This window comes from Tenebrio molitor, chromosome 3 (assembly GCF_963966145.1).
Source record: "Tenebrio molitor chromosome 3, icTenMoli1.1, whole genome shotgun sequence".
Taxonomy (NCBI): Eukaryota; Metazoa; Arthropoda; class Insecta; order Coleoptera; family Tenebrionidae; genus Tenebrio; species Tenebrio molitor.
Genome location: NC_091048.1, coordinates 13560554 through 13575944, shown reverse-complemented (window position 1 = coordinate 13575944; position 15391 = coordinate 13560554). Strand labels below are relative to the sequence as shown.

General features: G+C 34.7%; 3 long non-coding RNA genes across 3 annotated transcripts; 2 read left to right on the top strand and 1 right to left on the bottom strand.

The window, feature by feature from the left end:
* The first annotated feature begins 1871 nt into the window (after positions 1-1871).
* On the top strand, positions 1872-2911 carry LOC138127213 (uncharacterized). The gene is made up of 2 exons (XR_011158145.1): positions 1872-2715; positions 2770-2911. It is a non-coding gene; the product is annotated as an uncharacterized lncRNA (long non-coding RNA).
* Positions 2912-2996: 85 nt separating this feature from the next.
* Positions 2997-3712, bottom strand: LOC138127214 (uncharacterized). Its single transcript, XR_011158146.1, has 2 exons — positions 3312-3712; positions 2997-3256 (listed from the first exon to the last, which is right to left on the bottom strand). It is a non-coding gene; the product is annotated as an uncharacterized lncRNA (long non-coding RNA).
* Positions 3713-8218: 4506 nt separating this feature from the next.
* On the top strand, positions 8219-9367 carry LOC138127027 (uncharacterized). Its single transcript, XR_011158067.1, has 3 exons — positions 8219-8679; positions 8738-8959; positions 9013-9367. It is a non-coding gene; the product is annotated as an uncharacterized lncRNA (long non-coding RNA).
* The last annotated feature ends 6024 nt before the right edge of the window (positions 9368-15391 follow it).

Genomic DNA, 15391 nt, shown 5'->3' with positions numbered 1-15391 from the left:
CTTTGACGAACCGAGAGAAAAATTGTCGTCAAGGCCGCTTTGCGGCCGCGGCAAGCAATCTCGAGGTCGTCAAAGGATTTCGTAGCCAAGGTGTACACAACATTTTGTGTGCAACCTGAAAATTTGTTAAGTATTATAAAATGAACAAGTAAAATTTCCTTCACTGTCAATAAAAATAAAGTCGGCCTACATGTCGCCATGTCGCTATCGAAACGACATAAATAAAACAATTCACTTTGAGAAAAATTGCAAAAATGTCCGAAGAAAATTACGATGTTTCAGTTCCGTGTACTCATCCAGAGTTAAAAAAAATATTATAAATTGTGCAGTGTCGCATTTGAAACCTGAAAAATCAAAACGGCGATATGAAAAATGTTACAGTTCCTTTGAGACTCATGTAACAAGAAAAATGTGACAACCGTGTCGGATAATGTTGTACTGGCTTACCTATTTATTGGAATTTATTTATTGTGGAAGGTAAATGTTAAGTTCTGTTATGCTACGTTGTATCATCTGCTCCTTTTTAGGTTATTTTAATCGCGGTAATACCAGGAGCCGTGCAAAGACACAAATAAACCAAAATGTCTGTTGATAACATTCAGGAAATGTTACGAGATATTTCTCTTTTTGATCGGTGAAAAATTAACCAAAACTAACATAATTCACATGTGTATGTTTCATATAGATGATAGATCGATAATGGGGATCTTTCTTATCGACTCCTCAACCTCGTGCGGCTGTCTCATTTGAAATTGATGGAAATTTCAAACCGGATGAAAATTCTGTACTAATAATGGCCGTTCCTGACACAAAATCAAACTTTAACTGTAACCAATCCAGATTTTGTAAGATTACACCGGAAATATGCAGATAGATATGGTGTCATTGTAATAATAAATAAATATAAAAATGACTTTTACTTTTACGCCCGTCGTCAAGGCAACGGCTGCGAAATTCAATTTCGCGGCCTGTTGTACGCACGCGAAGTGCTCATTTCGCGTACGGTTATACACAAAACAATTTCGCCGCTGCTATTTTTTTTCCAAGCTTTCATAATTTTTTGTTCAATAGCGTCGTTTGGTGTCATTTTTTTTTTATATAAGCTGTATACGGGCACTTTATCTCTACGATATGATCGTCTCCAACAATTCCATCGGGGGAAGCCCCTAAGTAATAAATTTCTTTGTCTACAAAAAGACCGCAACGATTGATGTTAATTTTTTCTCTTATTTGGAGTTCTTTCCGAGCGTCATCTTCATACATTTTGCCGTGCTTTATGGATTTCACGTTGTTCAAAATTGTAGAATATAATAAATTTTTAACTGTTTTTGAAGTGTCTATTTTTTCGACGTTTGCAGATTTTTGCAAAATTAGAGGCCGTCAACAATTTTCGTCGTTCTTCAAGCCACTTCCCATTTTCGGATTGAAAACGCGTTTCCTCTTCCAACTAAAGAGGAGGCTTTTAAAAAGCCTCTTCTTCGGTTCTTTTTATTGAAGATAAAAATTTATCAACTGCTTCGTCATAATCTGTTTTTTCCATATCTGGTTTTTGACAGTCATTTCCGTAATCTTGATCTTGGGAGCTTTTTAAAATTTTCTTTTGCATGTAGCCTTTACTTTTTTTTATTAAAGAGAATTAACATAACAAGAGAAGGAACGATAGATAAAACCATCAAAGAAAGATGTACACAAGGCAGAAAAGCGATCTCAGTATTGAACAGCGTATTGTGGGACCAAGGCATCTAAAAAGATAACAAAAAGAGAATATATAATACCATCATAAAGAGCATAGTAACATACAGCAGTGAGATATGGCCGCTAAAGAAAAAATTAGAGAACATGCTCCTCACAACAGAAATAGATTTCTGGAGAAGATCAGCAGGAAGATCAAGAAGAGAACGAATAAGAAGTGAGAGAATTAAAGACATCATGAAGGTTAACACCACAATAGTGGAAGACATTAGAACTAACCAACTGAGATGGTATGGGCATGTGGTACGAATGGAAAGGGAGAGACTTCCAAAACAAGTACTATTATGGACACCACAGGGTAGAAGAAGAAAAGGAACGCCAAGACGAAGCTGGGCAGAAAGCATACGAGAGGAGTTGAGACAAAGGGGACTCAACGAAGAACAATGTAATGACAGAAGACAGTGGAAAATGGATATCGGAAGACGCCGTAGAACGTTGTAAACCGAAAATATATATACAGGGTGTCCCAGAACTCGTGGATCAAATTGAAACTGTATATTCCTTGATGGTAATGAAGTTAAAAAACGTTTAGAAAAATATTCAGGGTGCAACAGCTTTTTAGTTATGAATTAATCAAATTGACCAATAGAGCTCGATCTAATTTTCCCTTTATGAGAAAATTGAGTACCTTTCCTCAATTGCCAAGCAACGTATAATTCGATGAATAATAAAATTATTTTCAATATTTATCTGGTCAACTTGTCGAAACAGACGTCAAAAGTGACAGCTACTTTTGAAATAACCAAAAATGGGATAATTGCGCCAAAGGCAGGTGAATAATTGTACAGAATCTAAATCAGGGAACGCAAGAAGTTTCTTCTTCGGACAATGAATGAAATATGGTTTGTTATGAGCGAAAATTTCCAGAGCAATTGTAACCTTGAGGGGTATGGGAAATTGACGGGAGGGATATGATGAATTGAACCTTTGTTGATGGAAGGTAAAATGGCGACGTAGCGTCAAGTGAGTAATAGATATTACTACCTTAAAAATCTTAGTAAAAAGTGAAATATGCAGGGCCTGTGAAGTGAATCGGAATCACAAGAAATTTATCCTGACTCCTGTGCATACACTCTGCATCTGCAACGTATTAGCGCAGCTACACGAGCGGGACGAGTCATCGTCGAAATGAAAGAAAAGACTTTTAGGAATATTCTTGACATTGCTAAAAAAGCTGGAGTTACACGTAGGTTTTGAGCAACAAATCAAGCATAGTGGCAGTTCTGAAAGAACGAAGACAAAACTGGATTGAACTAACCTATTTATTTTAGCATCATTATTAGTAAAAATTTAAGATCAAATTTTATAACTAAACGATGTAGAATGCAACAAATGAAATAAGAAACATGCAAAATAAAAAGAATAATTTATAACATGTGTTCAAATTGACCACCTTTCATCTGAAGGAATAGGCGAGCTCGTTTTATTAAATTTTCCCTTGCCAGTCTAAGCACATTAGGAATAACAGTAGCCAGTGTTTCGTGAATTTGGTTATTTAGTTCTTCTAAAATATTGATAGGTTCGCGGTAAATATAGTTTTTCAAATATACTTCTTCTACCGTCGTCATCAAAGGACTGAAGAACAGCATCTTCAGTCTCTGGCGTTCTAACTTCTCGCGGGGGACCACCAATTTCTTGTCAGGTAGGCACCAAGGACCCAGTGTCTCGAGCACGGTACACCAACCATAGAAATACGTTATAATTTGGATATGGCAAACGTCGTGGAAAACCTATTGCATATTCCCTTGCTTCCTCACGTGCATTGCGCGGGCACTTTCCATAAATTATGAGCATTTCGGCATACTCTGCAGCTGTATATATGATTTCAATACGAAGTTTGACAATTTCGAATCAAATTATAACTTGACGTTGTCAAAATCTTCACAGTTGCCCAAACATTTACTTGAAATTCCATACCATTCTTACTAGAATTATGTTGCTAGGCAATTCAAACCTTTGGTTAAATTTCTGTTCTGGGACACCCTGTATATACATATACCGGGTGTATTATGAAAAACCTTTGGTGCTATAACTTCCTTATTTTTTATCCGATTTTAACAAATGATACGTCAAACAAAATCGTTTTTAAAACACTATAGCCCGACATGCAATGATTTTTTTTAACATTATATTTTTTGACAGACCGGTGCTAACTTTGTTTTTTTAAGTTGCACTGTATATATTTTATCTTTATTCTGACAGATGCTTATCTTCTGAATACACAAACATTAAAATAAAAAATTAAAAATTTGTTTTTAATAAAAAAAATAGAATTTCAAAAAATCAAGTAACCATAACTTTACTATAGCAAATGTTTGAAATTACCTCCATTCTCTCTAAGGCACATTCGACACCTTCCACTGACGCCCATTGTGGCGTTTAATAAAAATTCTGGTGGTATTTGTTCACATACTGCTACGATTCTTTTTATTAAATCATCTCTGTTATCGGCCGGAGTCAAATAGACACTGTCTTGAATGTCCATAGCTGTCTTAGTCACTTTGCAAAATTAGAATGCACTTTTATTACTGTTTAATGTGACTGCTTGATTTAAAAAAAAATACATTATTTTTTAATTTCTTCTTTTTGTTTCTATGCATGAGCATTGTTGTTTACATTTTCATATTTAAAATAAAAATGTCTATAAAACTGAGCAAAAAAAGTTAATAGTGCCATTTGAAAAAAAAAAGTTGACTATCATTTGTCAAAAACGGAACTCAAGAACAAATATTGGATGAATTCAAGCTGTAGCTCATTTAAAACGATTTTGTTTGACATATTATTTATTAAAATCGGATAAAAAATAAGGAAGTTATAGCACCAAAGGTTTTTCATAATACACCCGGTATAATAAATTCGCTCGGTGTGTTTTAGCCAGTCTTCTGAGTTCCACTCGCCGAATATTTTTTTTTCCCTACCGGTTAGAAATGTAGACTGTCGATACCTCATCTGAGGTGAGAAAATTCAACTTTCTCGCTAAGGTAAGAAAGTTAATCATGAAATGTTTATGGTAAAACTGTACCAAAATACAAATTTGAAAAGTGTCAAAAGTAAAATAAGTTATTGATAAATGAAAGCCAATTCAATAAAGCAAGTTGGTAGATCAATCATATAATCTGGAAAATAAACAGATAAGCTAGGTAGGTAGATTACTTTACCCTGTTTATATCAAATTTTCCAACAAACGTCAAATATTCAAATGCGATGACAAGTTAATTAAACAAATAATCCAGCCTACTATTCAATTCTCAAAATTTTCGTTTTAATCAGGAATATAACCATCTTTTTTTGACTTTTTTCAACGAAGTTGTGCCGGTAGGGAAAAAATAGTATTCAAACCTTATTAAGAAAGTGCCCTTGCAGACCTTAGGCACTTACAAACCTCGCACAAAAAAGCCTATGATTCAGTACCACATTCATGGTTAATTAAAATTCTTAAAATTTATACTATCAAAATTAAATCACCTTCTTTATATGGATGACATAAAACTTTATGCATCTAAAAAGAATCACATTTTATCTTTACTAACAATAAGTGAAAATTTCTCAAATGATGTTGGCATGAGTTTTGGTATTGATAAGTGTAAAACGCAATCAATATGTCGCGGTCATTACGAAAATTTAGAATATATAACTAAAGAAGGAGAAATCATTAAAAATTTAAGTAAAGGAGAGGTATTAATCAATCAAATCATATTCAACATTCAATTATAAAAGAAAATTTAGAAAAACAATTTTATTTAAGAATTAAATCTATTTTAAAATCAAAATTAAACGGTAATAATTTAATTAAAGCAGTTAATACATATGCTGTTCCATTGTTGACCTATTCTTTTGGTGTTATAAAATGGTCCAAAACTAATTTACAGAATATAAACATTCAAACTAGAGTTCTCTTTACAAAATTTTGTAAACTCACCCCAAATGTGCTATTGAAAGATTTAATTTACCACGCGAAAATGGTGGTAGGGGTTTTTCAAATCTAGAAATTCTACAACACAATCAAATTGCTTCACTAAAAAAATATTTTCTCAATAGAGCTCGTGATAACACTTTTTTTAATGCTTTGGTTTCAGCGGATAAAGGTTACACATCTTTAAATTTAAGTGATAATATAATTTCAGATATTGTTGAGCCAAATATACCTGACACTATAGCAAATATAAAACAGAAATCTTTACATGGGAGATATTTTAAAGAACTGGAACAATCAGAAATTAATATTCAGGCTTCTCATGCATGGCTTAAGAAATCAAATATTCATTCTGAGACTGAGGGTTTTATATTTGCAATACAAGATCGTGTTATCAATACAAGAAAATATAAAAAACACATATATGCGGTTTAAAATCGATCATCGATAAATGCAGGATTTGCGGAACTGAAGGGGAAACCATTGAACACATCATTTGTTTTTGCATCGTTTTGGCTCAAAGCGAATATAAGAAACGTCATGATATATTCGCTAAAATTTAGCTGTTAAATTCAATTTATTAAGGGATACACAACCACATTACATTTATAAACCAGAAAGTTGTTTAGAAAATGACAATTACAAATTATATTTTGATCGCACAGTTTTAACTGACATTCACATTCAGCATAACAGACCAGACATTATTATTTTAAATAAACAACAAAAGCAAGCATATCTTTTAGATATAGCTGTTCCAAATTCCCATAATATAACACAGACATATAACACAAAAATTAATAAATATTTAGAGCTCTCCGTTGCTATGAGAAATCTTTGGAGTTTAGAAAAAAAAATTATTTTACCACTTATAATTTCAGCAACGGGAATAGTACCGCAATCTCTTTTTAAAAATTTAAAAATTCTGGATTCAGGAACACATTGGTAGTTAAAATTCAGAAAGGTATAATTATTATATTCATGTCATATCGTGAGGAAATTCCTTAAGGGTCCTCATCTCGAAATCGTAGCCCTATACTAAAGCAATGTAAACGCAAATTACTCCTAAAAACTTCAAATTTGAAGTTGAAAAGCTGCTCGACGGTTCTATCGATTCCTTTTGACATAATCAACTGCAGAGAAATCTTGATTTTTCGATTAAGGCAATAAATTGGTCGTTACGATTAAACAATTGTAATTTTAAAATTACTCCTAGCGGTCTCATTTTTAACTTGTTTGAGTTCTAAAGTAGCTCATTGTAATCATGAATGTATAATCTAATGCAGAGAAATCTTAGTTTTTCTTGAAATCGGTTAAATTCTGACTTACGAGGCAAAATAAAAAATGAAACTCATTGCACGAAAGTGTGATGATGGCAACCAACAATATCAGCAGCCCATGATTTACAGCACCCATTAGTTGAGCTGGAACTAGGACCAAGGGGCCGGCTGACTTCTCTCTGCCCCGAGCTAATTTCCATCTTACTACCTGATGGTTAAGGTTCGGATTTTATGTAAAAAACATCTTTTTTGTTATTAGGAATATCAAGCCTATATTTTGAATATATCCATTCTACACTGAAATAATGAGATTAACAATTAAAAAAAATTACATATTTTTGTGGATAAAGTGAACATTTTCTTCTTTTCCGACATAAAATCGTATATTTTTGACAAATTCTTTAGTTTATTACGGTCGCCGACAGTGTTCACTGGAATTTTTCCCACTGACAAGATAAGAAATGCAATTTATTTTAGTTTCTATGAATTCTGTTGATTTACAAGAAGAATTATATTTTACAAGCCGATGGTCCATTGTAGGTAAACGAGCTACTTTACCTGCAGTTGTGTCGGATTTAGAGTAAAAGCCTTTGAACCCTTTTAACCACCTTTACTTACTTGTTATCGGCCGGAATTTCTTTCTTATTTACATTTGTCTAAGGGTATTTTATTTTTATAACTGTTCCAAAAATTACGTACCTTCGTACCTACTGTTTAAAAGGTTTTGAGATTTTTCAAACAATTTATGGTTTTTTAAGTAGCTTAATTAAAAAATTAGAGACAGATCTTTATGCGAATTAATTTCTGTTGTAAGACACTGCGAAAATTAATTGAAAAAGGTTCCAGTTGGTAAAATCATTCTAGATAAATTTAGTAGTGTTTTAGCGAAGGGAATATCAAACATTTTATCATTAGATGCCACTGATAAAGATAACAATGATTTAGATCTGGAACATATTTCGTCATTGAAAGAACGTTTTCATCATATAAAAATATATTAAGCGGTAGGAGGCAAAAATTGAGTGTTCAAAATTTAGAAAAACATTTAATTATTAACTGGTATAATAATAAGTTAAGCAAATCTGATTGTGAAACTGAACAGTGTTTGAGTAATACCCATGGTACTTAGGTTTAGTTATTATTATATTACGTAAAGATTAGTAATAATCTATTGTTTTTATGTGCAAATAGTATGTTTTAATTACATTTTGTTGTTTTACTACTTTTTCCTTGATTTCCAATTACCAAAGTACCATCGAAATAATAGTATATTAAAGTATGAGTGGATAACAAGGTCTTTAAAACACGCGCGAGTTTTCGGGCACGACGGCGTAGCCGGAGTGCTCGAAATAGAGCAAGTGTTTTAAAGACCAGTTATCCACGAATACTTTACGCTATTTTTTATTATACCTGAAATACTGGAAATAAATTACGCACTAAAAACTTAGAAATAATTTTTGTCGTGATAAATCGAGAGAGCATAATAATATTGCTACTATAGTTGTTTACGTTTTTCTCGCGTCCACATCCACGTCTACGTCCGTCGCAAAAATCGAGGAAAATGGGTGAAAAAGAGATATACAAGCATTGGCCGAACAAGCGGAATCAAGAATAATACCGGCGAAGTCAAAAGACGCATACATCAAGGAATATGAAAAGTTTGTAAAGTGGATGGAACTGAAAAAAGCCAAAAATGTAGATGAAACGTTGATGCTTGCTTATATGATGGAAATGGTAAGTTGATAAACAGATTAAATCGTAAATTTTATACTTATTTGACTTTTTTTTTCAGTCTAAGACATATAAATGTTCAACGGTATGGTGTATTCATTCAAAATTGCAGGCAATGTTAAGATTAAAAAGTGGGATAGACATATCAAAATATAATAAGCTACATGCATTTATGAAAAGTTTGAACAAGGGGCATGAGCCAAAAAAGTCTTGGGTGTTTACGGACGAAGATTTACGAAAATTTTTCATTGATGCTCCTGACGCTAGCTTCTTGTTTTTAAAGGTATGTGTATGAATTTTCTCTAAAAAAAGTCAGATAATGCTTTCAATTTTCAGGTTGTCACCATTTGTGGAATTTTTGGTTCGTGTAGGAGACAAGAAATGTGTGATTTGCGAATGTCTGATGTTAAATTCCAGTTTCGAGGAAAGTGGGTTTATACTCTGTAAATTTTGACGGGTGTCAATCAATTTGCCGGGGGTCCTTCGAGCAGAAGTTATGGTCATAAAATGCATGCATTTTCTGTCAGGTAGAAATGCCGACACAGGCCACGGCCGACAAACCCGTTCCCGTTATCCCATAAACCATTATTTCGGAATACTGACACTACAAATACGGTAAAAGAAATTTTGTATTCTAAAAATCATCCATTCGAAGTTCTGTGACAAAATAAAGCGAAAAATTGGAGCACATTATCGGGTTGAATGTTAAAAGTTGTGCCATGTTTATTGATAAATATAAATCATTTTTAGCAAAGAGATGGATTAATAAATTCGGATGCAATTCTTGTAATAAAGTGACCATATTCCACACGTGAATTAACAATTGATTTATTTAACGATGGATCATGAAAACCATATAAAATTAAAAACATCGCATCCTTATTATAATTAGGTACGAGTACCACAAATATCACCAATCGTGATATTTGTTACTTCGTTGTTTATATACTGCTACGAAAGAGAAAATCAATTCTGATTTAAAATATTGCATAATTAAAAGGGACGATAGATTCTGGCATGAAATTGATAAATTGGAAATTGAAAATCACTTAGAAACATTTTATTTTGGGACTTTCTTCCAGAATTAGTGGATCCTAGACATCAAAGAGGTCGGCCAAATACTAAAAAAATAGTTCTAATTTTGCATTGTTAATATTTTAAAATTAACTCAATTCGAATTTTTATTCATTTAGATAAGGCGTTAAAAATCTATTTTTTTATTTTTATTGAAATAATAAAAAGAAATTAATTAATGAAAGTTGATAAGTTGGTTATCTGAAAAAATTGTAGTAAGTAATAAATAACACTATGTCGATGTCGATATTCTCTACCTTCTTGTTTACCTGCAATATTTTTGGTAAACATTTGGAAGGGTCGTTTCATTTATTATACCTGCATCTTTCATATTGTAGGTAAAAAAAAACATTTACCAATTGTTCGTGAAGTTTTGCATTTTGTCCTGTGCACTAAGAAGTTACTTGAATATTTACAAGAAAAATATTGATAATCTTGGAGGATTTTAATAGGGCCCATTATGGTTGTATGAATCCAAATATTGCCAGTAATCGGCTGGCTTAGAAACCAGTGGAGATTATATTCTGAATCAATTCCAATTTTAACAATGGGGCAACGCAATAATGACGAGTGAGAGAGGCTAAGAAATAATAGGTTAACTGATAGTAACTTTGGAAGAATAATAAATATGAAAATTACCACGGACACTGCAAATACGACAAAAGATATTTTAATCAATAGTCAATTGTCAATGGTGTATTGACAACGAAGAAAAAGCAAAACAAAAATTGGAAGAAATAACGGGTCTATGTTCGTGCGGTTTATTTGTAGACATTGAGAAAACATTTTTGGGGGCATCACCAGATGGATTGGTTGATTTGGACTCAATTGTTGAAATCAAATGTCCATTTGCTGCTCGAAACACCGATATCAAAACGGCAATAGAAAAAAAAAATTTAGAAATGAATCCCAGGGATGATGATAAAATATTATTAAAAGAAAATGACAATTATATGTACCAGGTTCAAGGTCAACTGCTTATGAGCAATCTCCAAAAATGTTATTTTATTGTACCTACACAATGTGACTTAAAATACAGTACGACCTCTTTAATCCGAACATGCGCTAATCCGAACCTCCAGTAATCCGAACAACGGGAATTCGAGCCATAATCCGAACAACACCTCTTTAATCCGAACAGATAGTGAAAATCTCAAAAACCACGGACTTTCGGAAGTGAACCGTTGCCGGTGATGTACCTACTAAGGAAAGAAAAATGCCTGGATGACCAAAGACATTTTTGAGGACTAGTTTTATAAGGATTTTGTTCCGACCAAAATGTGATTCAAGCGGTCAAGTTACATTACAGACCAGGATTGTTGCTTCTGAAGATACAATTGTTTCTGCAGAACTCAAGAAAATCAATCTGAAAGATGTTATGATCGGATTAGCAAAAGCATGGGAAAATGTGAGACCAGAACTTATTCAAAAGTCTTGGAGCAAATTTCTAGAGTAGTTGATGATAGTTGGAGTGAAGATGATATGATGATAATTTTCCGATTGTCACATGGAGGGATAAAATAGAGTGAAGCAGAATGAAAATAAAGAGATTTTCATTGTGGGAATGTTGAAATTCGTAGATAATTACGAAAATGGATATTTTCTATCTTTTTTCGATAATCCGAACATTTCGAAAATCCGAATCAACCAGTGCAATTATTAGTTCGGATTAAAGAGGTCGTACTGTACGTCTTGTCCCATTTCGTGCGTTCCCGTTTCGTGCGTTTTTGGGTTCCTACCTGTTTTAGTGCCGTTTCGGGCGCCAAGAAATTGGGTAGTGCCAGTTCGTGCGTCGTCCTTTATAGGGCTTTCTCCGCAATGGTATAATTGTCCGTTTACTCTAAGGTTATATTGGGGCCGTAAAAGTAGTTACCTCCTAATAAGCTGCCCCTTTGTGTGGGTTTCAGAAGCCACGCGCCCCTGCAATAAATCAAATTTTAAAAGCTGTTGGGTGGATGAGCAAGGTCCGGTTTAAGGGAGAATGTTTAGTTTTATTATTTTCTGAACCGAAGTATATGGTACATTGGTTAATTTACTGGTCTCCTCAATAGGATTAGAACACCCCCTTGTGACTAGACCTTCATAGCTTATTTTTCAACATAATCTCTAAAAACGAAAATTTATAAATTGGAATTCATATTTTGACAAATTTGCCTCAGTCCCACCCTGAACGAAACAACCAGCCGGGTTTACCTGCTGTTTACAATCACAAAATGTTTTCTATTGTAGACAAATCAACTTTTACACAATGGGATAATTCTACGGCCCCAATATAACCTTAGAGTAAACGGACAATTATACAATGTACTAAAGGGGTCCAATTTATATCTGTACCTGAACAGCTACTGGCTGAGGGAAAAGTTATTATAAAATCTCTTCACGTCTAATGTGTAAAGTGAAAAACACATTTATTTTGGACTTAAATGCACTGAGATAGGTAGGTATAAAATAAGTAGAAGTTTGTCATAAAGCCTTTACAAGGCTAAGTGTAACTTATTCTATGCTAAATCTATAGTCAAGTGAACGAAATCAATCCCAACTTGAAGAATTTTGGATAACATTATTTGACAGCGAAACATAGTAAATACGAGTATAGTCCTACAGAAACTCTAGTGGAATTCGACTTTGGTTGTAAATTTATGTTTGTCACTTGAAAAATAGAATTTTATGCTGCAGCAATACTCCTATTGATAAATGCTAATGAGGGTTGTCAGTTTGGGGTTCGCAATGTTAGCTTCAGGCAGGATTATTACAGGTAGTGTTAGTTGTATTTATGACAACGGTTATTACTTGATAATAAAATCTTATTCTTCGGTTGTTGTTGTTAAATTTACAACCAAAGCCGAATTCCACTAGAGTTTCTGTAGGACTATATGTGGGTAGGTATTTTTTTCACCCCATAGTAGGCGTTGAAGTGCCAATTGTGAACGCACTGTACCTACTGGTTACGAATCACGGATCAGCTGTTTGAATCTTACGTTTGACACGAGTGGTGCCATATACAGGGTGTCCCAGAACTCGCGGATCAAATTGAAACTGCATATTCCTTGATGGTAATGAAGGTAAAAAACGTTTAGAAAAATATTCAAGGTGCAACAGCTTTTTAGTTATGAATTAATCAAATTGACCAATAGAGCTCGATCTAATGTTCCCTTTATGAGAAAATTGAGCACCTTCCCTCAATTGCCAAGCAACGTATAATTCGATGAATAATAAAATTATTTTCAATATTTATCTGGTCAACTTGTCGAAACAGACGTCAAAAGTGACAGCTACTTTTGAAATAACCAAAAATGGGATAATTTCGCCAAAGGCAGGTGAACAAATGTATAGAATCTAATTCAGAGAACGCAAGAAGTTTCTTCTTCCGGCAATGAATGAAATATGGTTTGTTATGACTATGAGTGAAAATTTCCAGAGCAATTGTAACCTTGAGGGGTATGGGAAATTGACGGGAGGGATATCATGAATTAAACCTTTGTTGATGGAAGGTAAAATGGCGACGTAGCGTCAAGTGAGTAATACATATTACTACCTTAAAAATCTTAGTAAAAAGTGAAATATGCAGGGCCTGTGAAGTGCATCGGAATCACAAGAAATTTATCCTGACTGCTGTGCATACTGATACCGTTCGGAGACGCCAGCCACCGAAGGTTCCAAGACTGGAACCAAGTTGGTCGACTCGCGCGAACAGCGAGCCGACCAATCAGAGCCGGCGAACGGCAGGTCGCAATCACTGGAACGCGATTGGCCGATCAACCAGAGTCGACGATCGAGCGCCTGTCCGATCGCCCGGCACTATAAATATGGGACATTTCGCCGCTGTCAATCAGCGAGAAGAGTCGCTCCGTAGACACCGTACGAGTAACATCGCCAATAGTCTCGTGAAATTTATCCAGCGTCCAGATCCTTGATCGTTGGTGCTGGATAAACCAAATTATAAACAAGTGCAGTATTACAAACAAGTGCAGTGCAACAACCAGTGTAATCAAATCGAACAACAATGGCAGAGTTTACACAATACATCAACAATTTGACGCAGAGCGAGCTCTCGGAAGTGCTAGATCTTATCTACGACAGAATGGACAAAAATCAAACCGACCTAAGCGACGAAGAAAATGAAGGTAAGCCAACGCATACCAAAACAAGTGCAAGCGAAAAAGAAGAGGACACAAATATGGAAACAAACGAGGCCGCAACTCCAAAGGACAGCGAATTTATCCCACCGAAAAAATCCCGTAAGCACAAACTCGACGACGACAGCCCCAACAAACAATACTTTTCTATAAAAACAACAAACCGCTACAACGCGCTACAAATTACACAAACGCCAGCCCCAAGCAACACAGAAGAAACTGCGGAAGAAAATACATCGAACAAAACAGTACCCATTGTCATCAGACAACCAGACAAGTGGGTACAAATATCCAAAAAACTACATAGTGAAAACATCCAATACACAAAAGCAAGAAGCACCCCAGAAGGCATCAAGGTCTACCCAACAACGGTAACCGACTTCAGGAAAATAACCGCATATCTAGACAAACAAAAATACGAGTATCACACATACCAACTACAACAAGACAGATCACTGAAAACCGTAATGAGAGGTATTCCGCTCTCAATCCAAATAGAAGAGATACAAAAAGACCTGCAGGAACAAGGATACGAAACTACTAAAATAGAAAGAATGAAAAACAAATCAGGGGAAACAACCGCCGCCACTTACATAGAACTTGAAAGGAAATATAAATCAATATATCAAATCACAAACTGCTGCAACCTCTCAGTCAGTGTGGAAACTTACAAAAGCAGAAACACGTACACACAGTGTCACAGATGCCAATTATACGGCCATACACAAACAGGCTGCAAGGCCAAATTCAAATGCCTCAAATGTGCAGGCGAACACTCCACCCACATCTGCACCAAGGTAAAAACAATTGATGCGAAGTGTGCAAACTGTGGAGGCCCTCACCCCGCCAATTTCACAGGATGCAAATTTCACCCCACACAAACAAAGAAACCAGAAACCACCAAACTAACAAATGCCTGGAACCAACAACAACAACAACAGAATCAAGAGCCGCAAGCAAACGCAACAAACCAAACCCAAACAAAAAACCCAACCCCAAAAACAAACACCAACAAAAACCAAAATCAGACAACGGAAAGCACTGCCCCCAACACAAACAACGGACCTCAAAAAGCACATAACAAAACGGATCAAATTGCACAACTAATAGGCAAACTGCTCATACAATTCTCAAAAACAAACCCACACTACAACAAAAAATGGACTTCATCACAACAACAAGCGAATTAATACAAACAATTAATGAACCTTAAACCCAAAGCAAGAACAAACACCACAACGCAAATAATGCAAAGAATAAAGAAGAACACTATCAAAATAGCTTACTGGAACGCAAATGCTATAAGCAACAAAAAACAAGAACTGGAATACTTTATACAAAAATACAAAATAGACGCAGTACTAGTCCAAGAAACACATCTAAAACCCCACCGCAAACTCAATCTACCTAACCACCAAATCTACAGAAACGACAGAGAAAACCAAAAAGGAGGAGGAACAGCAATAATAATAAACCGACTCATCAAACACCATCTACTCCCCACA